General features: G+C 39.0%; 1 protein-coding gene across 3 annotated transcripts in view; it reads left to right on the top strand.

The window, feature by feature from the left end:
• The first annotated feature begins 9,340 nt into the window (after window positions 1–9,340).
• Ccdc91 (coiled-coil domain containing 91) overlaps window positions 9,341–17,921 on the top strand; it is a 179,445-nt gene continuing 170,864 nt past the window's right edge. For all 3 annotated transcript variants that reach the window (XM_013033434.1, XM_013033429.1, XM_013033428.1), the window contains exon 1: window positions 9,341–9,495. The gene's annotated coding sequence lies outside the window, so the exon portion shown is untranslated. The remainder of the gene's footprint in view (window positions 9,496–17,921) is intronic.

Below are 17,921 nucleotides of genomic sequence, written 5' to 3'. Positions count from 1 at the left end.
TTGTCTTTGATCTTGCAAATTCCTCTTTATCCAAGCAGCAAGAGATGTCACATGTAATTTGAAGTCTGCATCTGGTTTTACATTAAGTGATGCTGATCCAGGTTTAGCTATCTTCAATGGTGATTTTCCCAGCTGTAAATTAGGAATTTGGCCTTACAAGCCATGTGGTTATGTGTAACAAGAATTCATAATTCTAATTTTAGAATTTAAGCTTTTAAAGCAGGATGAATCAACTCCAGGGAAGTTTGGAATCTGTGACTTTGCATGCACTGCCAGGTGCATTAATGGTCAAAAGCGTGAATCAAACTTAGTATCTTTATTAGAAATTAAGTAGTGTTTTCTTCTTTTTTTTGTAACCATGTATGTTTTGTTTATGAAACTGCAGGTTACCTTTGTATTTACAGTTGAAAAGCTTCACCCTTTGTAATTTAAAAACATTTTATAAAAATGGAATTGTAGCCGGGTGCCTGTGGCTCAAGCCTGTAATCCTCACTATTGAGGAGGCTGAGATCTGAGGATTGTGGTTCCAAGCCAGGCCAGCCAGGAAAAGCCGTAAAACTCTTATCTCCAATAAATTACCATAAAACTGGAAGTGGTACAGTGGCTCAAGTGGTAGAACGCTAACCTTGAGCTGAAGAGCTGAGGGACAGTGCTCAGGCTAGAGTTCAAGCCCCATGACTGACAAAAAAAAAAAAAAGGAATTATAGTACAAGCTCTTTCATTTAATTATTGAACATATTATTATGTAAAAGTTTTTAGTGGGCTGAGTGATCCTGAAAATGGCATGTGTATACCTGAAAGCATAATGTGTATTTAATTAATGAATGAATTGTTTTTAGCTGGTCCTGGGGATTGAACTCATGGCCTGGATGCTGTTCTTTAGCTTCTTGCTCAAGGTTAGTATTTTACCTCTTCAGCCACAGCTCCACTTCTGTGTGTGTGTGTGTGTGTGTGTGTGTGTGTGTGTGTGTGCGCGCGCTTCCTTGGAGATGAGTTTCAAGGACTTTCCTGTAGGTATAGCTTCAAACTGTGATCCTCAGATCTCAACCTCCTGACAGTAGCTTTGATTACAAGTGTGAGCCACCAGGGCCCATCCATAGTCAGTATTTTTTTTTTTTTTGATCCGGTTGTGGGGCCTGAACTCTGGGCCTGGGTGCTGTCCCTCAGCTCTTCAGCTCAAGGCTAGCGCTCTACCACTTGAGCCACAACACCACTTCCGGCTTTTTTCTTTTTTGCTTATGTGGTGCTGAGGAATCGAACCCAGGGCCTCAGGCATGCAAGGCAAGTGCTCTACCACTGAGCCAACTTCCCAGCCCCCCCATAGTCAGTATTTTTATTGAAGGCAAACATGTGCTCTACCAGACAGGGAGGAGACACTGCCCATTTCATAAGGCCTAGAAAATGGTCCATCTGCCACATGCTGCCTGTCAGAGCAAGCACATGGCCCCCGACACTGAGAAGACAGGGTGCCGCCCTCCTGAGAGGGCACAGCCCTCAGCACGTGTGTGGTGACATTTTTATTTTGAAAAGCTCTAGATTATTTCTGGCGAATGTGAATACTGAAGTACCTGTGTGAGAACAGATGTCTATATTGATGAAGTTCACGATCTGCCAATCAGGCTTGAGTCACAGTGCCTCTTGGTGCAACTAACAAAAACAACACAAAGAGGGGAGACTTATGTCATTGATGTGTGAATGGTATCTTGGTAGCAGACATCTGATATTGGGTTGAGATAGTTTTGTTCAGTGAATGGTGTCTGACTTCCATGGTTGAAAAGGCAGCATTTTCAAGTGAATTTGACATTTATAAGAAATCTTCTTTATTGCTTATTCCACATGTATTGTTGTGTTGGTAAAATTAATTTTCAACTTCAGTATGGCGTTTTTATGTTTTCGGTAATAATAAAGAACAGTCAGATCTCAGTGACACCTTTTTCCATCTACAACTTACCAACTTACCATGATCTTTTTGATGACTACCATGATCCTTTTCTTCTTTTCTTTTTTCTGTGCTAGTCTTGGGGCTTGAACTTAGGGCCTGGACACTATCCCTGAGTTTTTTCTTTTTCTTTGCTCAAGTCTAGCACTCTATCACTTAAGCCTTAGCTCCATTTTTGGCTTTTGAATGTTTAATTGGAGACAAGAGTCTCAGGACTTTCCTGTCTACGCTGGCTTTGAACCCTAATCCTCTGATCTCAGCTTTCTCTATAGCTACAACTATAGTCATGAGTCACAGGGTCCTAACTTTCCTATCTTATCCACAAAAAACAAATTCCGTGTAGGAAGAGTTAATAAAAATTGCATGTAACTATGGGAGGCTAAAATCTGAAGATCATGGTTTGAAGCTGACTAGGACAGAAAAGTCAGAGAGAATCTTATGTGGCATTGTGGCTCAAGTGGTAGAGTGCTAGTCTTGAGTGGAAAAAGCCAAGCAAGAGTATGAATTCTGAGTTCAAGCCACATTGTTGGCACACACACACATACACACAAACAAACAATGGGTTTAGTAAAAATGTTTTTAACGAATAAAAGGCTAGAGTTAAAATCTGTGTATGATGCTGCATGGTTGGTGTGGATAGAGGAACAGCAAGGGTATGAAGAGGGCTTCTTAGTGTCTAATAACACAAAAAAGACACTCACTAGTGGAAAAATGCAAATGAGTGTCACAGGAGAGGGGAGGAGGGTTGAGAGAAGGCAGAGCTGGAGGGAGGGATGCGGGGGTGGGGGAGAGAAGCAATAAAGTTTTATTGACAGAGACCTTAGGGAAAAGTTATTTTAATATTTTGCTGGGCAAAATGTGGATTAGTAGAGACTTTTTGGAAAGTGATTTGACAACATCTGTTAAAATTAAATATATATATACTGGTTGACTTAGCCATCCCTTTCTTTGGAATCCAGCCCATAGAAACACATTCTGCACGTAAGAGTTTTTATACAGGCATTTGTTAGTAGTGCAGAAAACCTGAAAGGCAGTACAGGTCCACCAGTAGGAGAATGCTGGAGAAAATATGAATTTATTGTTTATCTACAGAGGGCAAGTTTAGGAGTCATTAAAAAGAATGAATCAGTTGGCTACCAGTTGCTTACACCTGTAATCCTAGCACACAGGATGCTGAGTTATGAGGATCGCAGCACAAAACAAGCCCAAGCAGGCAAGTCTCCAGTTAATCAGCAAAACCTGGAAGTGGAGCCGTGGCTCAAGTGGTAGATTGTGAGTCTTACTTTTTTACTCGAAGAAAATGTTAGTCTTGGGAGTGAAAAAGTTAAACAGGAGCTCTTTGATTTCAAGCACCATTACAGACACATATATGTGTACACACACACACACACACACACACACACACACACACACAGAATAAATCAGAAATGTGCCACAGACTAGGAGGTATTTTTGTGGTGATATTGTTATAGTACAAATGATCAAATATTTATAGTATTAAATGCTTATAGCATGCAATGACAAACCTTTATGTATGTAGAAATACATAGAGTTTAATTAGAATAGAGATAGCTGATATATACTGGGTTGCTGCTAATGTGGACCATCTGGGAGGAATGGATGGAGAAAGAAAAGCTGCATCAAAATAATTCTTTTAATGTTCTGATCATAATACATCTTAAGATTAGACTGAACATTCATGTATTAATATATATGTTAAAAGATTCTTTAAAAAATTCACTGGGTGGTACTAATTAGTATAGCTCCTTTGGAAATTGACTCAGACTGTCAAGCAGAGTTCATGTTGTGAATTAATTGTTCTGTTTAGGAGTTTATATTAAAGTCATAACCAAAGAATCTACAGAAGTTAATATGTGAAAACATAAATGTGGTTTAATCTGAACAATAGGGACTACATCAGATAAACTTTACATTTTTGTGTTGTTGGGATACTATATAGGCACAGAAGTTATAATGAGCCACTAATATGAAAGTTACTAAAGCTTAATATTGTACTTATATAGTAAATGAAAAAGGGATTTAAAAAAAAGGGATTGTAAACGGTGTGTTATCATTTAAATAGCTGATCTGAGTACTTGAAAGAAATGAGATACAGTCTGGAAATGAAAACAACCCAGAATCACAGTGAATTTTTTTTTTATCTTAATTGCACTATAAACTCTAGTGAAAAGTGTTGGCCAAATAAGATGAAGAAAATTAGAAGCAGCACTCATGAAAAATGGTAACATAGGATTTCAGAAACTTGACAGAGTGCATGTTTTGTATGGTAAGATAATTATCTAATTATGCAAAATCTGTCATTTGCAAATTGTCTCAATTTGGATCCAGAGTAGCTAGTTTTGTTGTAGTGCTGGCCAAGGAGAACTAAGGCCTTGCACCTGTTAGCCAGGTGCTTTCTCTACCCCAGAGGCCTTATCCTCATCCTCAGGCCATGAGTGTTATTTTGTGATTATTTCATTTTGAGATTTTTTTTTCCATCTTAGCATTATCGTGGTTTATTAGACGTCCCTTTTTTATTTTAAAAATACCGTACAGAGGGGCTACAGTTACATGAGCAAAGTAATGAATGAGTACATTTCTTATCGAGCATTGTTGCCTCCTCTTTTGTTTTTCCCTTACCATTTCTTCCCTCCCACCTCAACAATTACCTTCCCCCCACCCCTATTTTGAGATTTCTTACTAGAAGAAAATGTTAGACTCAGTCTTGGGAGTTAATTAAGTCTCTAACCTAAGTCACAGTGTTGGTAAAAATTTAGCCAATCGGGCTGGGACCTTGCATGCATGAGGCCCTGGGTTCCATTCCTCAGCACCACATAAGCAAAAAGAAAAAAGCTGGAAGTGGCGCTGTGGCTCATGTGGTAGAGCGCTAGCCTTGAGCTGAAGAGCTGAGGAAGTTCAGGCCCAGAGTTCAGGCCCCACGACCAGACCCTCCCCCCCCCAAAAAAAAATTAGCCAATCAGTTTCATAATGGCACTTTATTCACCTTTAAATCTGGAAAAGAATGAGAAATAATAGAGATGTTTATTGAATCCTAGAAGAGATGGTGGGGAGTTGCTCTTCATCTCATATCCTGTTTTGGCCCTTTGCAAATCTTTCACACTCTGCTGCTTTGGTTGTTTGCATTGTATTTTAATTTACATTAGGTTTTAAGAGTGCAGCTGACCTATGGGTCTTTCACTTCCCTGTGTTTATGGTTTTATTATGGTCTTTAATTGATTTTGAAAAATTCTCAGCTATCATCTATTCTGATATTTGCCTAATTCTGTTTGCCTTCTTTCTTTTGGTTTTGTTTGTTTGTTTGTTTTTGGGTCCGGTCGTGGGGCCTGAACTCTGGGTCTGGGTGCTGTCCCTCAGCTCTTCAGCTCTTCTGCTCAAGCGCTCTACCACTTGAGCCACAGCGCCACTTCCGGCTTTTTTCTTTTTTCTTATGTGGTGCTGAGGAATTGAACCCAGGGCCTCTAGCATGCAAGGCAAGCGCTCTACCACTGAGCCACCTTCCCAGCCCTTTCTTTTGGGTTTTAATTTCAACAATGATAAGTTCTCTGGTAGTGGGCAGATGGATTTTTGTTGTTGTTGTTGTTGTTTGTCTCTCCCCCTCCCCCCAGTACTGGGGCTTGACCTCAGGGCTTCAAGTTCCTGCTTGGCTTTTTCACTCCAGGCTGACACTCTAGCACTTGAGCCACACCTTTACCTGCTTTTGGGTGGTTTATTGGAGATAAGAATGTTGAGTAGTTTTTTGCTTAGGGTGGTTTGAATTTAGATCCTCAGATCTCAGGGGCAACCCTTTAGTTCCAGCTTTTTTTTTTTTTTTTTTTTACTGATTACTTGGAGATAAGAGTTTTAGGATTTGTCTGCTCTAGCTAGCTTTGAAAAGATAATCCTTAATCTAAGCTTTAATCTAAGTAGCTAGTTTAATCTAAGTAGCTAGGATTACAAGTATAAGATACCAGCACTTGGCTTCTGAAGGTATTCTTTAAATCCCTTTGCTTTTCACCAAATTTCCAAAAGATCCTATCAGTCTTCTACAAAATAAAATGTTGGATGTAATTCTAAAACTAGATACAGTTCTCGGGTATAGTACAGAACTGGCCTTGGTATGGTGGCATGGGAATGGAGGCTGAGGTAGAGGTTGAGAGGAGACAATTGAGGCCAACCAGGGTCTCTGAACAAGTGAGAAGAGCCAGGTGCTGGTGGCTTACACTTGTGTTCCCAACTATTCTGGAGGCTGAGATCTGAGGATTATGTTTCAAAGCCATGAAACTCTTATTTCCAAGTAATCACCAAATCCAGAATAGATTTGGTAGTGCCGGAACGCCGGTGGCTCATATCTGTAATACTAGCTACTCAGGAGGCTGAGATCCGAGGATCACAGTTCAAAGCCAGCGGCAGGAAAGTCTGTGAAACACTTATCTCTAATCCCCCGCTGTCCCCTCCCTCCCCCCACCAGAAAACCGAAAGTGGCACTGTGGCTCAAGTGGTTGAGCGCTAGCCTTGAGCTGAAGAGCTAAGGGACAGTGCTCAGGCCCAGAGTTCAAGCCCCATGACCGACCCCCCCCCCAAAAAAAAAAAAAAGAATAGATTTGGTAGATGGCTAGCCTTGAGTGAAAAAGCTAAGTGAAAATATGAGTCTCTGATTTCAAGCCCAGAACTTGTACCCAAAGGGGGGGGGAAGAGAATGGGGGGTAGAAAGAGGGAAGTTTTGTCCTTTCTTTGTTTCTGGCATATCTGAAAAGAATTTTCCTATTACTTTTGAAAAAATATGCAAATATAGCTTTGATCCCTCCATGGTTTCTTTCTTTATTGTCATTGTCCTGAACCTTATTTTAGAAAACCAGTTGAGTGACATGTTTCATCTGACTAATTCTGGTTATATGTAAGCCCAGCTCCATATGCATGGTGTTGGTCAAATGCAGAAATATGTGGGCTATTCCCTTTTCCACAAGGTCCTTTCTCTAGGAACTGTCAGAACTATCATGGTGTTGTTGAAAGTGTGGGATGGTAACTCTGTATGGGGTATGGACAGCCAGCAAATGTACTTGAAAGTCTTACTATTGTTGCCAGGCACAACTAGCTCATGTATTTAGTCCTAGCTATTCAGAAGCTATTGATGAGGATCATGTTTGAAAGCCAGACTGGTCAGGGAAGTTCCTGAGACTCTTATTTCCAATTAACCACCAAAAGGCTGGAAGTGGAGGCATTGCTAAAGTGGTAGAGTACCAGCCTTGGGTGGAAAAAGTTAAGGGAGAGCATGAGGACCGGAGTTGAAGCCCTGTACCAGCATAAAGAATAAAAAGTTTCACTACTGCAAACTGGGAGAATTATCCAGGTACTCCCATACTAGTTTTAGTTTTACTTATTTTTTGTATACCTGGTCTTACAAATAATTTTAAATTGTTCATTGCCTGCTTTTTCAACTGTGTTTAGCTACTTTTAAGAAAATAAGCTACTGTCACTGTAATAACCTGTGAGGTAGAAAATCTACAGAGGCACCGGTTGGTTAAATGTTACAAAGGAGTTTTATTAGTTGGTCTGAAATTCTGCCCTTGGTTGTAACCTCAGTACTAGGAGCAGCTGCAACCTCCAAGGGGGCAAGTTTTTTTCCCTCCTTCCTACAAGGCTCACCTCTCAGCTCTCCACAGGCCTCTCTACCTCTCCGTAGGCCTCTTCGATCTCCTTGAGCCTCTAGGCTCTGCACTGGCCTGGGTCTTCCCTCAGGTGGCTTGGGTTTGAGGAGAGCCTGGGCACTGATCTGCTCCGGGAGGTACATCTTATGTCTCTTACAGTGTCTCTGCTATCTCCTTCATGGAACCTCCCCCTCTCTATATCTGGTGGCTGGCCCCCCAAGCCGCCCCACAGCATAGAAGTGATGCCAGCATAGGGTAGGACTTCCTGTCCCTCAGGTTCTCATAACACAATTTGCATTAAATGCATTCAAAGTTGTGTATTTGTTTTCCAATTAATATTGCAGTTTATGTCCCCCTTCAGTTAGTATAATTGTAAAAGTTGATACTTAAAATTATCATGGAACTCACCTTTTGTAATTATCAATAGGTCAAGAAAAACACCACAGATTAAAAGATTTAAAGATTACAGTTTACGGGCACATGAAATTCAACATATATGGAATAAAAATGGTATGTCCAGAGAAATAAAAGACTAAAATCAATATTGGGAATATTGTTAATAACTAGATAGCAACTATTTAAAAATAGCATTTCCAGAGAAATAACTGTTGCTTATAAAAACTAAGTGATAAATTAAAAGTCTGAGTCATCTTGAAACTATGAAATTGAATCTTCCCCCAAAGAAGTCCAGATGATTTGTTAAACAAATTTCTACCAAAATTTTAAGAAGTCATTTATTCTGATCTGATACAATCTGTTAATTAACAGGAAAAAAGAGGAATGAATTTCTCATTCAGAAAGCGCAGTGTGTAAACCAGAAGACATTATTAAAAAATGAAAATTACAGATATATTTATTCTTGTTTAGAGATCTCAAACAAGATATTAGCAAATTTAAACCAACATTTAAGAGCAATCCAGGCATGTAAGGATAGTTTACTATTGGATGTTTCATAGGTATAAAATGATGACATTAATAGGTAGAAGAAAAAAAACATACCAGTAACTACAAAAAATTGATAATAATTGTAAATTTTGGTAAGAATGCTTACAAATTAGGAAACAACTCCTTAACATGTTTAGGGATATTAAAAAAAAAGAGCCAACCAAAAGTTGCCTGCACGCGTCCTTCTATCTGGGGAGTACTATAAGATTCTCTTTAAAACTGGAAATGCTAAGGAATTCTTACGATCATCCATTCCAATTATTATTGCTGCAGAACAAATCAGGGCATAACCAAGTGTTTCACTGTGTATTCTCAGGATCAGGAACTGGGAGATTAAAGATTAAGATTTTTATTTTTCTATTGCTTGGTTCTTTTGATGCCTCAGCTAGAATGATGTGATCATTGGAAATGATTTGTTGGCTAGGGGTTGAAATCATCTAGAATTATTTTCATTCATGTCTGGTGATTTGATGCTGGGTGTTGGTCGGAAACTCAACTAGACAGTCATTTGGAAAACTGACACGTGGCTTTTCCATGTGGTTTCTCTGTGTGGGCTAGTTTGGTCTTTCTCTCATCATGGCATCTATGTTCCAAGAGCAAGCAATGAGAGAGTGAGAAAGAGAGTAAAGATAGAACAGAGAGAGGAAGAAGAAGGGATGGAGGGAGTAGGAAAGGAGGGAGGGAGAGAGGAAGGGAATAGGGAAAGGATAAGGGAGAAGGAAGGAGGGAGGGAGGGGAATAGGGAGGGAACAATAAAATGGCTTTTTTTTTTTTTTAACAGAGCTCTTTTTGCTTTTTTTTTTTTTTCCAGTTGGTTGAAGTAGTAATCTATTCTTGGTCAAGAGTAGTGGATAGACTCCCTCCAGTCAATGGAGGAGTAGAGCATTCCATCCTGAGAAAGATCTGTGGGATGAGAGATGTTTTTGAGGCCATCTTTGGAAAATCTCCTCTTCCACATAATCTCCGGTATTTTGCGTTATACTGGAGGACGGGGGAAGAGGCAGGCTTGTCCTCATTTCCTTTTGTCTTCCCAGAGCAAACATTCACATTAGGTTTAACTAGCAATTGACAGGACAGTCTTGTCTTTTTCATTGCGTACAGCATTTTAGGACAGCAGTCTTGTCAGTGTTATCGAGCTGTCCTTGTCACAGTTTGGAACGCATGGACCCAGGCTAGCATCACTAACTTGGAGGACACCTGCTTGTCAAAATCCTGAACTTTGTGTTCTCAAAGATTTATCGTGTATTTTAGGAACATACACACAAAGTACCGAGCAACAATTAGCATCACAGATATCATATTTAGAGTCTGTCTTTGTAGGATAATAGATATATAGCACTGACAAAAATCCTAGCTTTAGTCTGTCACTTCTGCCAAGGTCCATTTGGATATTTATAACATTATCACTGGCCATACAAAATGATCAATACAGACAGATGGGCCTCAGGCATCTGAGCAGAATCATTCCATGTCTGTCCTGTCATGTACCAGATTAGGGCAAAGGCCTCAATACAGCTCTCAATAGGATGTTTCCCACCCCACTGCGAGTGTTCTCAGGCTTGCTTCCTGATGTACAAGTGGATCTCTCATTTAGTTAAGGCAAACATTTGTAGGCCATAAATTAAATAACAAGGCTGCTCAAATGACAATGTGCTCTCTGCACACCATTGAAATATACTAATTACGGGTGGGGGTAACAAATTAGACAAGAAATGTAATCACTACCTTACGTATGTAACTGTAACCTCTCTGTATATCACCTTGACAATAAAATTAAAATAAAAAATATATTAATCATAAATAGCAAATGTGCCAAAACTTGCATTGATTGTGTTTTTATAGAAAAGTTTAGATATAATGCATTTCAGATAATAGAGAACATTAGCCCATTATTTTACATGTATTGTACACATGTTTTTCAGTCCTTAGACATTGGGACAACATCTAGGTAAAGTTCAGACACCCAGCTCTGCATTCTTCCAGTTGCAGACATACAGTGCATGAAATCGATTAGGATCTTTTAAAGTCATAGTTGTTTCTCCACAATTATAAGATGGTCATATAAAAGACTGATAAATGTTTTTCACCACAATTATAAGGTGGTCATATAAAAGACTGATAAATGTTTAAATAAACTGATTTTGTTAGGGCTGTTTTGTAAATTGTCAAAAGTCTGACAAAGTCATCAGGAAACACAATTATCTCTTTAAACATAGAATATTTCCTTGAAGCCATTTGTTTTGCAAATTTATTAAGAGAGGAGCAACATTCTTAAGATAATTTTATTATTATAGACATAGAGAATTAGGTTTTAGCTTTACATCAGTATACTACATTTTGACCTTAGAAATTTTTTTAATTTAAAAATTATAACCTAACAATTATATACATAAGGTTTTCATAATCTCCATCTTTTGTATATGTCTTTTAAAGATTTTCTCCTACACTTTGTGACTTTTTTGAGCCTATTGCTTATTTGTCCTGTTCCCCACCCCACCCTCCCCCCATTTTGGAATAGTCCTGTAGGACAAAGCTTACTTTGTAAAATCCAAGCATTTTGCTTTCTCCTTTCCTCAAAACGTATTTCTACACTTTTCTTGTATCTCTCTTATTTGCTCATTCTCTTCTATTTTTTCTTTCTTTGTAAATTGCATTGTGCAGTGAATTTCACAAAACTTTGAAGTTGCACAAACTTATTTCTTTTACCAATAAAGTATTCTTACAGAGTCTCAAAATTGTTTTTCTATCATATAAGAATTTGGAAAACATATCTGTTAATAGACAACCCACATTTTGTAAATTATAGTAATGACAAAATGGACACATATCAAGATTCATGTGTGTAAAACTTCCCCTCAGTTCTAGGATTGGGTTTTATCCTTTCTTCCTTTCTCTCTCATTTTCTTTCTTCCTCTCTTTTTCTCCCCTTTAGGTAGTTGTACAAAGGGGTTTCAGTTCATCATGACAGTTTATGAGTTTAATGCATTTTGATCAATGTCACCCTCTCCATCATTCACTCCCATCTTTCCCAGCTCACCCATTCTTGAATGCCTGTGTTTTAGCCAGACCAGGTTGAGATAAGAACTAGTATGTTTATTTTAAAAATATTTGGAAAGAAAATAACCTTTACATATTAACTTTTTTTTGTTGTTTGTTTGTCTGGTTGGTTGTGGGGTCTGAACTCGGCCTGGGTACTGTCCCTCAGCTCTTCAGCTCAAGGCTAGCGCTCTACCATTTGAGCCACAGTGCCACTTCCAGCTTTTTCTGCTTATGTGGTGCTGAAGAATCAAACCCAGGGTCTCATGCATGCAAGGCAAGCACTCCACCACTGAGCCATCTTCCCAGCCCCACATACTAACTTTTTAGTCAGGTTTAGAACCATCTGAAAGGTACTCCTATAAACAAACACAGGCATATCACAGAAAATGTTTTAAATTAGGTCCACAGAAGAGCTCAAATGAAAAAAATGCTGAAAATTATTCACATTGACTAATCAGTTGTTTTCTGCAGGGGGAAATGAAATTTGTGTCCAATGTTTGATAAACTAATATTTGTTAGCCTATATATATGTATAGGTATATATATGTGTGTGTGAATCTATGTATCTATATCTTAGTCTTTATATATTAGTCTAGATATTTATGTCTATATCTATCTTTCTGTCTGTCTGTCTGTCTGACTATGTCTACATTAGTTTAGAATACTCTCAAATGTTTTATCCATAGGCTAACTATAATTGTCCTTTGTGGAGTAAAAAGATGAACTCGGGGTTCTTTGTTTTAATGCCTATCACAGGATATCATCTTAAATCTCCCAGAGGCTTTTTAATTTTTATTAAATGAGTGGATATTTTTCTATCTGTTCCTTACTCATGACCTGGAAGCTTTTGAGTTAGGACCCTTGTCCCTTTGTTCCTCATCTTTCCATGTGGACCAGAAAGGGGTTCCAGAGGGGATGGGGACTGGTTCTCCTAGAGTGACTTAAGCTAAGGAAGAACACAGCCTGGCCCAGCCCAGCCTGCTGGGGATCCTGTGCCTGCCATCCTGGTGCCCTCATGGCACCGAAGCAAGAAATGGGCTGCTACAGGAGGAGGCATGGCTGCTGGCTGCAGACTGCTGGTGACAGTGATGGTGAGAGTAGTGCCTATAGTTTTTCCCCTCCCCTCTCTCACTAGGCTGGAGACCCAGTCTGCTGATTGGTGGCAGGGAGCCGATCTAACCATGGGAATGTTTTCATGCCCCAACTCCTGTCTGCACCTCTAAAATAGAAGGTGAGGAAGTGGAGTTTCTTCCCACTTAACACAACAGGGATGTGATTTTTGCTAGATAGAAGCAGAACTCATGGAGTGATAATTTGAGTTAGAAGAGGTAGAGCCACATAAAAACGTTCATCATTTGGTTGGCCCCAGACAAGTGGTTAATTTTGAGTAATATATAGGGATCATTAAGATTACAAGTGTGTGGGTTCTTTGAAAGGCAGAATAATGAGATAAGAGCTAGAAGATAGCACCTGGGACAAGATTGCCTTTACAGAATTGGAGGAGGTACAAATAAAGCAAAGAGTGGGAAGTAGATAAGGGTTTGCATGGTGCTTTGCACTTTTTGTGCATTTGTTTCGTAGTTGTTAATTCCTGGGCTATGTAGTCTTCTGAAAGAAGATTGGTAAAGACAAAACAATTTCCAATACAGAAGAACTGTATGTAAAGAAAAAGCTCTACTTATTGGACTCATTAGTGATTGGGACGTTTTCTTATCTGATCATTTATGAGTATTTTCATGTAATGGATTTTGTTTTGACTTGTTGAAAAAGGTTCATTGGTGGTAGCATTTATAGTGTAACTATTCTTTAATTCAGCTGTATAGGAAGTGTCATAATTAGCCACCCACAATGATAATTAGATATTTGAAGGCAGTAGAATGCAATTTCTTTTAAGATAGATGCCTTCAGTCTCCTTAATATGGGTGGAGCTGCTTTAGTGCTGGCAGCATGATCTTTCCTGTCCTGTTCCAGTGTGTTTTTATTAGAAAAATAATAGGGAGAAGGAAGTCATGTGGGAACTATTAGCAACTCATTTGCTTCCATTCAGTCACTTATTTCAAAAGCATTAATTCAAAATATTCTTTGAACCCTTAGTGTGTTCTAGGGTCTGCTCAGTTAATCTTTTACTTTCTGCTCAGTACTAGGAAGTGAACAAAAGATCAACCATCATCTCTGAATTACCTCCAGATTTCTTAGAAGAACTTATGTAAATAATTTCCTTGAACTGATAAGATACTTGAATCTTACATGATTAGAGTCTTGTAAAAATGATCTCAATTTAAATGGCTGTTCTTTTTAAAGTTATTTTCTAATAATTGTACAAATGGGTTTCAGTTTAACGTCCCTTTAGGTACACAATGCATTTTGATCAGTGTCACTGCTTCCATCATTTCCCCCATCCTGTCTATCCTTACCCATCTCAAATCTCCTAGTTCTATTTTCATACATCTGTGTTGAGTATCATGACTGTATGTACCTGTGGCTCCTCTTTCCATTCATCTTTCCCTTCCTTTTAGTCCCTCTCCCCTTCATACAGTAAATTTGAGCTTTCAAAACCAAGTGAGATATTTACATAGAGTAGGGGACCATTGGTAACTGTATGTCCATATCCAGGCATGCTATAGCTAAATGGGGGCTGAGTTTTTGTGTTAGTACTAAGCTATTAGGAGTAAAGAGGTTGAGCGAGGACACATGCCTGGTGAGAGGAGGATGGGGATGGTACAAGTGTCTAAGCTCAATGTCAGGAATTGGAGGAAAGGTGAGGTGGGATGGGGTCTTAATGGGAGGGAAAAAAATTAAGCAAATAACCAAAATAAACAAAACCAAGTCTCCAAACTCAGTTTTCCTTCCTTGCTTGCTGGCTGGGCTTTGTCTTCTCATTTCAGGTCCCATTCTGGGATCTAGTGCAAATGGGTGTGTTAATTCCTCTAGTGGCAAAGGGAGCCTTACTTTGAAAGCCTTCTGCCTTGCCCAGGTTTTGCTGTGGACTAGCACACCCAGGTTAAAATAAAGTACTGAAAGTCTCTAATGCTGCTGTTTGAGGGGATGACAGACCACCACTGCTGTTTTGTTCCATTGCTGTGTCAGATGTATTGGGAGAAAAAAAAAAAGGAAAAGAAAAAAACACAGAGGATCTGAGTCATCAGTCTCATCATTGCTCTTCCAGTTATGTCTGGGCTCTGTTTGAGGTTTAATATTCTATAATCTTCTAATTCCTTTTTAGAGGTTTAAGATTGTATAATTTTTGTTTTCTCCTAGATTCTGTCTGCCTATCCTTTGCCAGCTTTCCTTACTTATATCCCATACCTCTTGTTGGTCCCAGGGAATGCTGATTCCACACTTTGCCATATTTTCCCGTTCTGGTTGTTCATTTTTAATTTTAGTGAGCTAGAGTGTGTGTGTGTGTGTGTGTGTGTGTGTGTTGTGTGTGTGTGTGTTTTGTGCCATTACAGAGGTTTGAATTCAGGGCCTGGGTACTGTTCCTTAGCCTTTTTGCTTAAGGCTAGTACTCTACCACTTGAACCACAGCTTTACTTCCAGCTTTTTGCTGGTTAATTGGAGGTTAAGAGTTTCACAGTTTTTTCTCCCTGGGCTGACTTCCAACTGCCTTCCTGAGCACCTGGGATTATAGGTGTGAAACAATGATGCCCAATTTCATGATTGTAATTTGGGGAGTCGTTTACCTGAGTGTTTTTCTGTTGGTCTTCAATTTTTTTTTTATTGGATTTTGTTCTTGAACAGCTTTGATGCCTAGAGTTACAATTTTACAATCTGTACAAATACTTGCACTAGGGGGAAAAATAGATCACTGACATTATAAAAAAATCCAATTTATTCATTGTGTAAAACATTTATGCCTTTTTTTGTAGTTAGTTGTCTGAAGACTGAGTATTTTTTTTCCAGAGTATTTGATGAAAACGATAGGTTGGATCATGAAAGGTTTTATTTATTTTTTTGTGGTTTGAACTCAGGGCCTTATTTTTGCCAGGCACTTTGTCTACCATTGAGCCACTTGCCCAGCCCAAATGGCTTACGACTGTAATCCTCTTATTTATGACCTCCTTCATAGCTAAGATTACAGGTGTTCACTACAATCCTAGGCTTATGGGTTGAGATGATGGGCTCACTAATTTTTTGCTCAACTGGCCTTGAAATCCTTTGTATCTTTCCCTCCCAAGTAGCTGAGTTTATAGCTATGAGCTACCATACCTAGCACAATTTTGTGTATAATGCTGGTAGTTTAAAATTGTTTCTATGTAACAGAACAATTTCCTGTGCTTTCCCTGGCTTTTCCATCTCACATTTCTTACTTTGTGAAAGCAAGGCATTTAGCACATGTTGAATAGTGTTTATTTAGCATCTTTAAGTAACATGCTTATTATTGTTATCTTAAAAAAATTGGTGTGTGTGTGTATGTGTGGGTGTGTGCGCGTGCGTGTGAACGCCTGCCAGAATGGGAGCTCAGTTTAGGATTTTGTTCTTTTAAAGACTTTTTCACTCATAATTGGCACTCTACCACTTGAGCCACACTTCTAATCCAGGGTGTGTGTGTGTGTGTGTGTGAGTGTGTGTGTGTGTGTGTGTGTGTATGTATTTATATACATATATATGTTAATTGGGAATGGAGTCTCTTGGGCTTTCCTGCTTTGGCTAGCTTTGAACCTTGATTCTCAGATCTCAGCCTCCTGAGTAGCTAGAATTATAGGTGTGAGCCATTAGTGTCTATCTTACTGCTTTTTTTTTTTGTTTGTTTGTTTTGGTCATGGGGCTTCTGGGCCTGGGTGCTGTCCCTCAGCTCTTCAGCTAAAGGCTAGCGCTTTACCACTGGAGCCACAGCACCACTTCTGGTTTTTTTCTGCTTATGTGGTGCTGAGGAATGGAACCCAGAGCCTCATGCATGCAAGGCAAGTGCTCTACCACTGAGCCACCTTCCCAGCCCTTATTGCTACCTTTTTATTTTCCAACTCATTTCCGTCAATTGTCTAATACAGAAAATGAGACAGTTTTTATCAACTTCCTTTTTTCCCTCTATTTTCTATATGGCTGTATTGGGATTTTGAATATAGTTGATTATTTAATGTTTACATTATTATGACTGTATAAATACTATTCACAGTTGAAAATTTCCGTGTATAATCTTTACTTTTCCTGTCCAACTTACTAACTCTTCTCTTTCTGTTTGGTTACATCTCTTTTCACTAATCTAACATCTTTGTTCCTCTCATTTTTCAAAATGCCTATCAGGTTGGAAAACACAAGAGTGTTACTTTTATTGGCTGGAATCTGTCATCCAGGGGCTTTCTGGTTGGCTCTCCTCTGAATAGTGTCTCTCTTCTTGCCACTCAAGCATCCTGGGAATTGTTCAGCTTGCTGATGTCATCTCGGGGAGATTTCCTTGTGCTTTTCAGTTTAGCAGGACCACCTATTTCCTAACCATCCTTTTTCTTTCTTGACTTCTTCCCTTGTTTCATACTGTATCTTCTTAAGAAAGTGTTTGGGAAATAGATATGGTTTTTGAGACATTACAGGTCTGGACATAACTTATTTTCTCCTTAACCCAGTTTTTTGTTAGCTAAGTTTACTGTAGCATTTTGTGTTGTAAGTCATTTTCCTTCTGTATTTTATTTTATTATTTATTTATTTATTTATTTATTTTTTGGTTGGTCGTGGGGCTTGAACTCTGGGCTTGGGTGCTGTCCCTCAGCTCTTCAGCTCAAGGTGAACATTCTACCGCTTGAGCCACAGCACCATTTCTGGTTTTCTAGTGGTTTATTGGAGATCAGTCTCATGGACTTTCCTGCCCGGGCTGGCTTTGAACTGTGATCCTCAGATCTCAGCCTCCTGAGTAGCTAGGATTACAGGCATGAGCCACCAGCGCCCAGCTTAGTACATTTCTTATGTATGTACATATTTTTGTAGGTATATAAGACTATAAAACTATAATATCAAGTTCCAGAAATATTGTAGACATTTTTTTGTAGAAATACACTTTGGGGAAAATAATGTTAAAAAATTTTTTTTTTCTGGTCCTGGGGCTTGAACTCAGGGCCTGGGTGCTGTCCCCCAGCTTCTTTGTGCTCAAGGCTAATGTTGTACCACTTGAGCCACAGCACCACTTCACACTTTTTCAGAGTAGTTTATTGGAGATAAAAGTCTCATGGACTTTGTTGCCCAGGCTGGCTTTGAACCACAATCCTTAGATCTCAGCCTCCTGAGTAGCTAGGATTATAAGCATGAGCCACTGGTGCCAGGCTGGAAAATAATGTTTTAAATTTAATAATCTCATCAACAGGCCCATTCTTAGAATATTTTCTTTTAAAAACTAAATTTTTTTTGTGTGCTGGTGGCTCACA

The sequence above is a fragment of the Dipodomys ordii genome, unplaced genomic scaffold (assembly GCF_000151885.1).
Source record: "Dipodomys ordii isolate 6190 unplaced genomic scaffold, Dord_2.0 Scaffold167, whole genome shotgun sequence".
NCBI lineage: Eukaryota > Metazoa > Chordata > Mammalia > Rodentia > Heteromyidae > Dipodomys > Dipodomys ordii.
The sequence above is the reverse complement of the archived record's forward strand: the minus strand, read 5'-3'. Positions and strand labels throughout refer to the sequence as shown.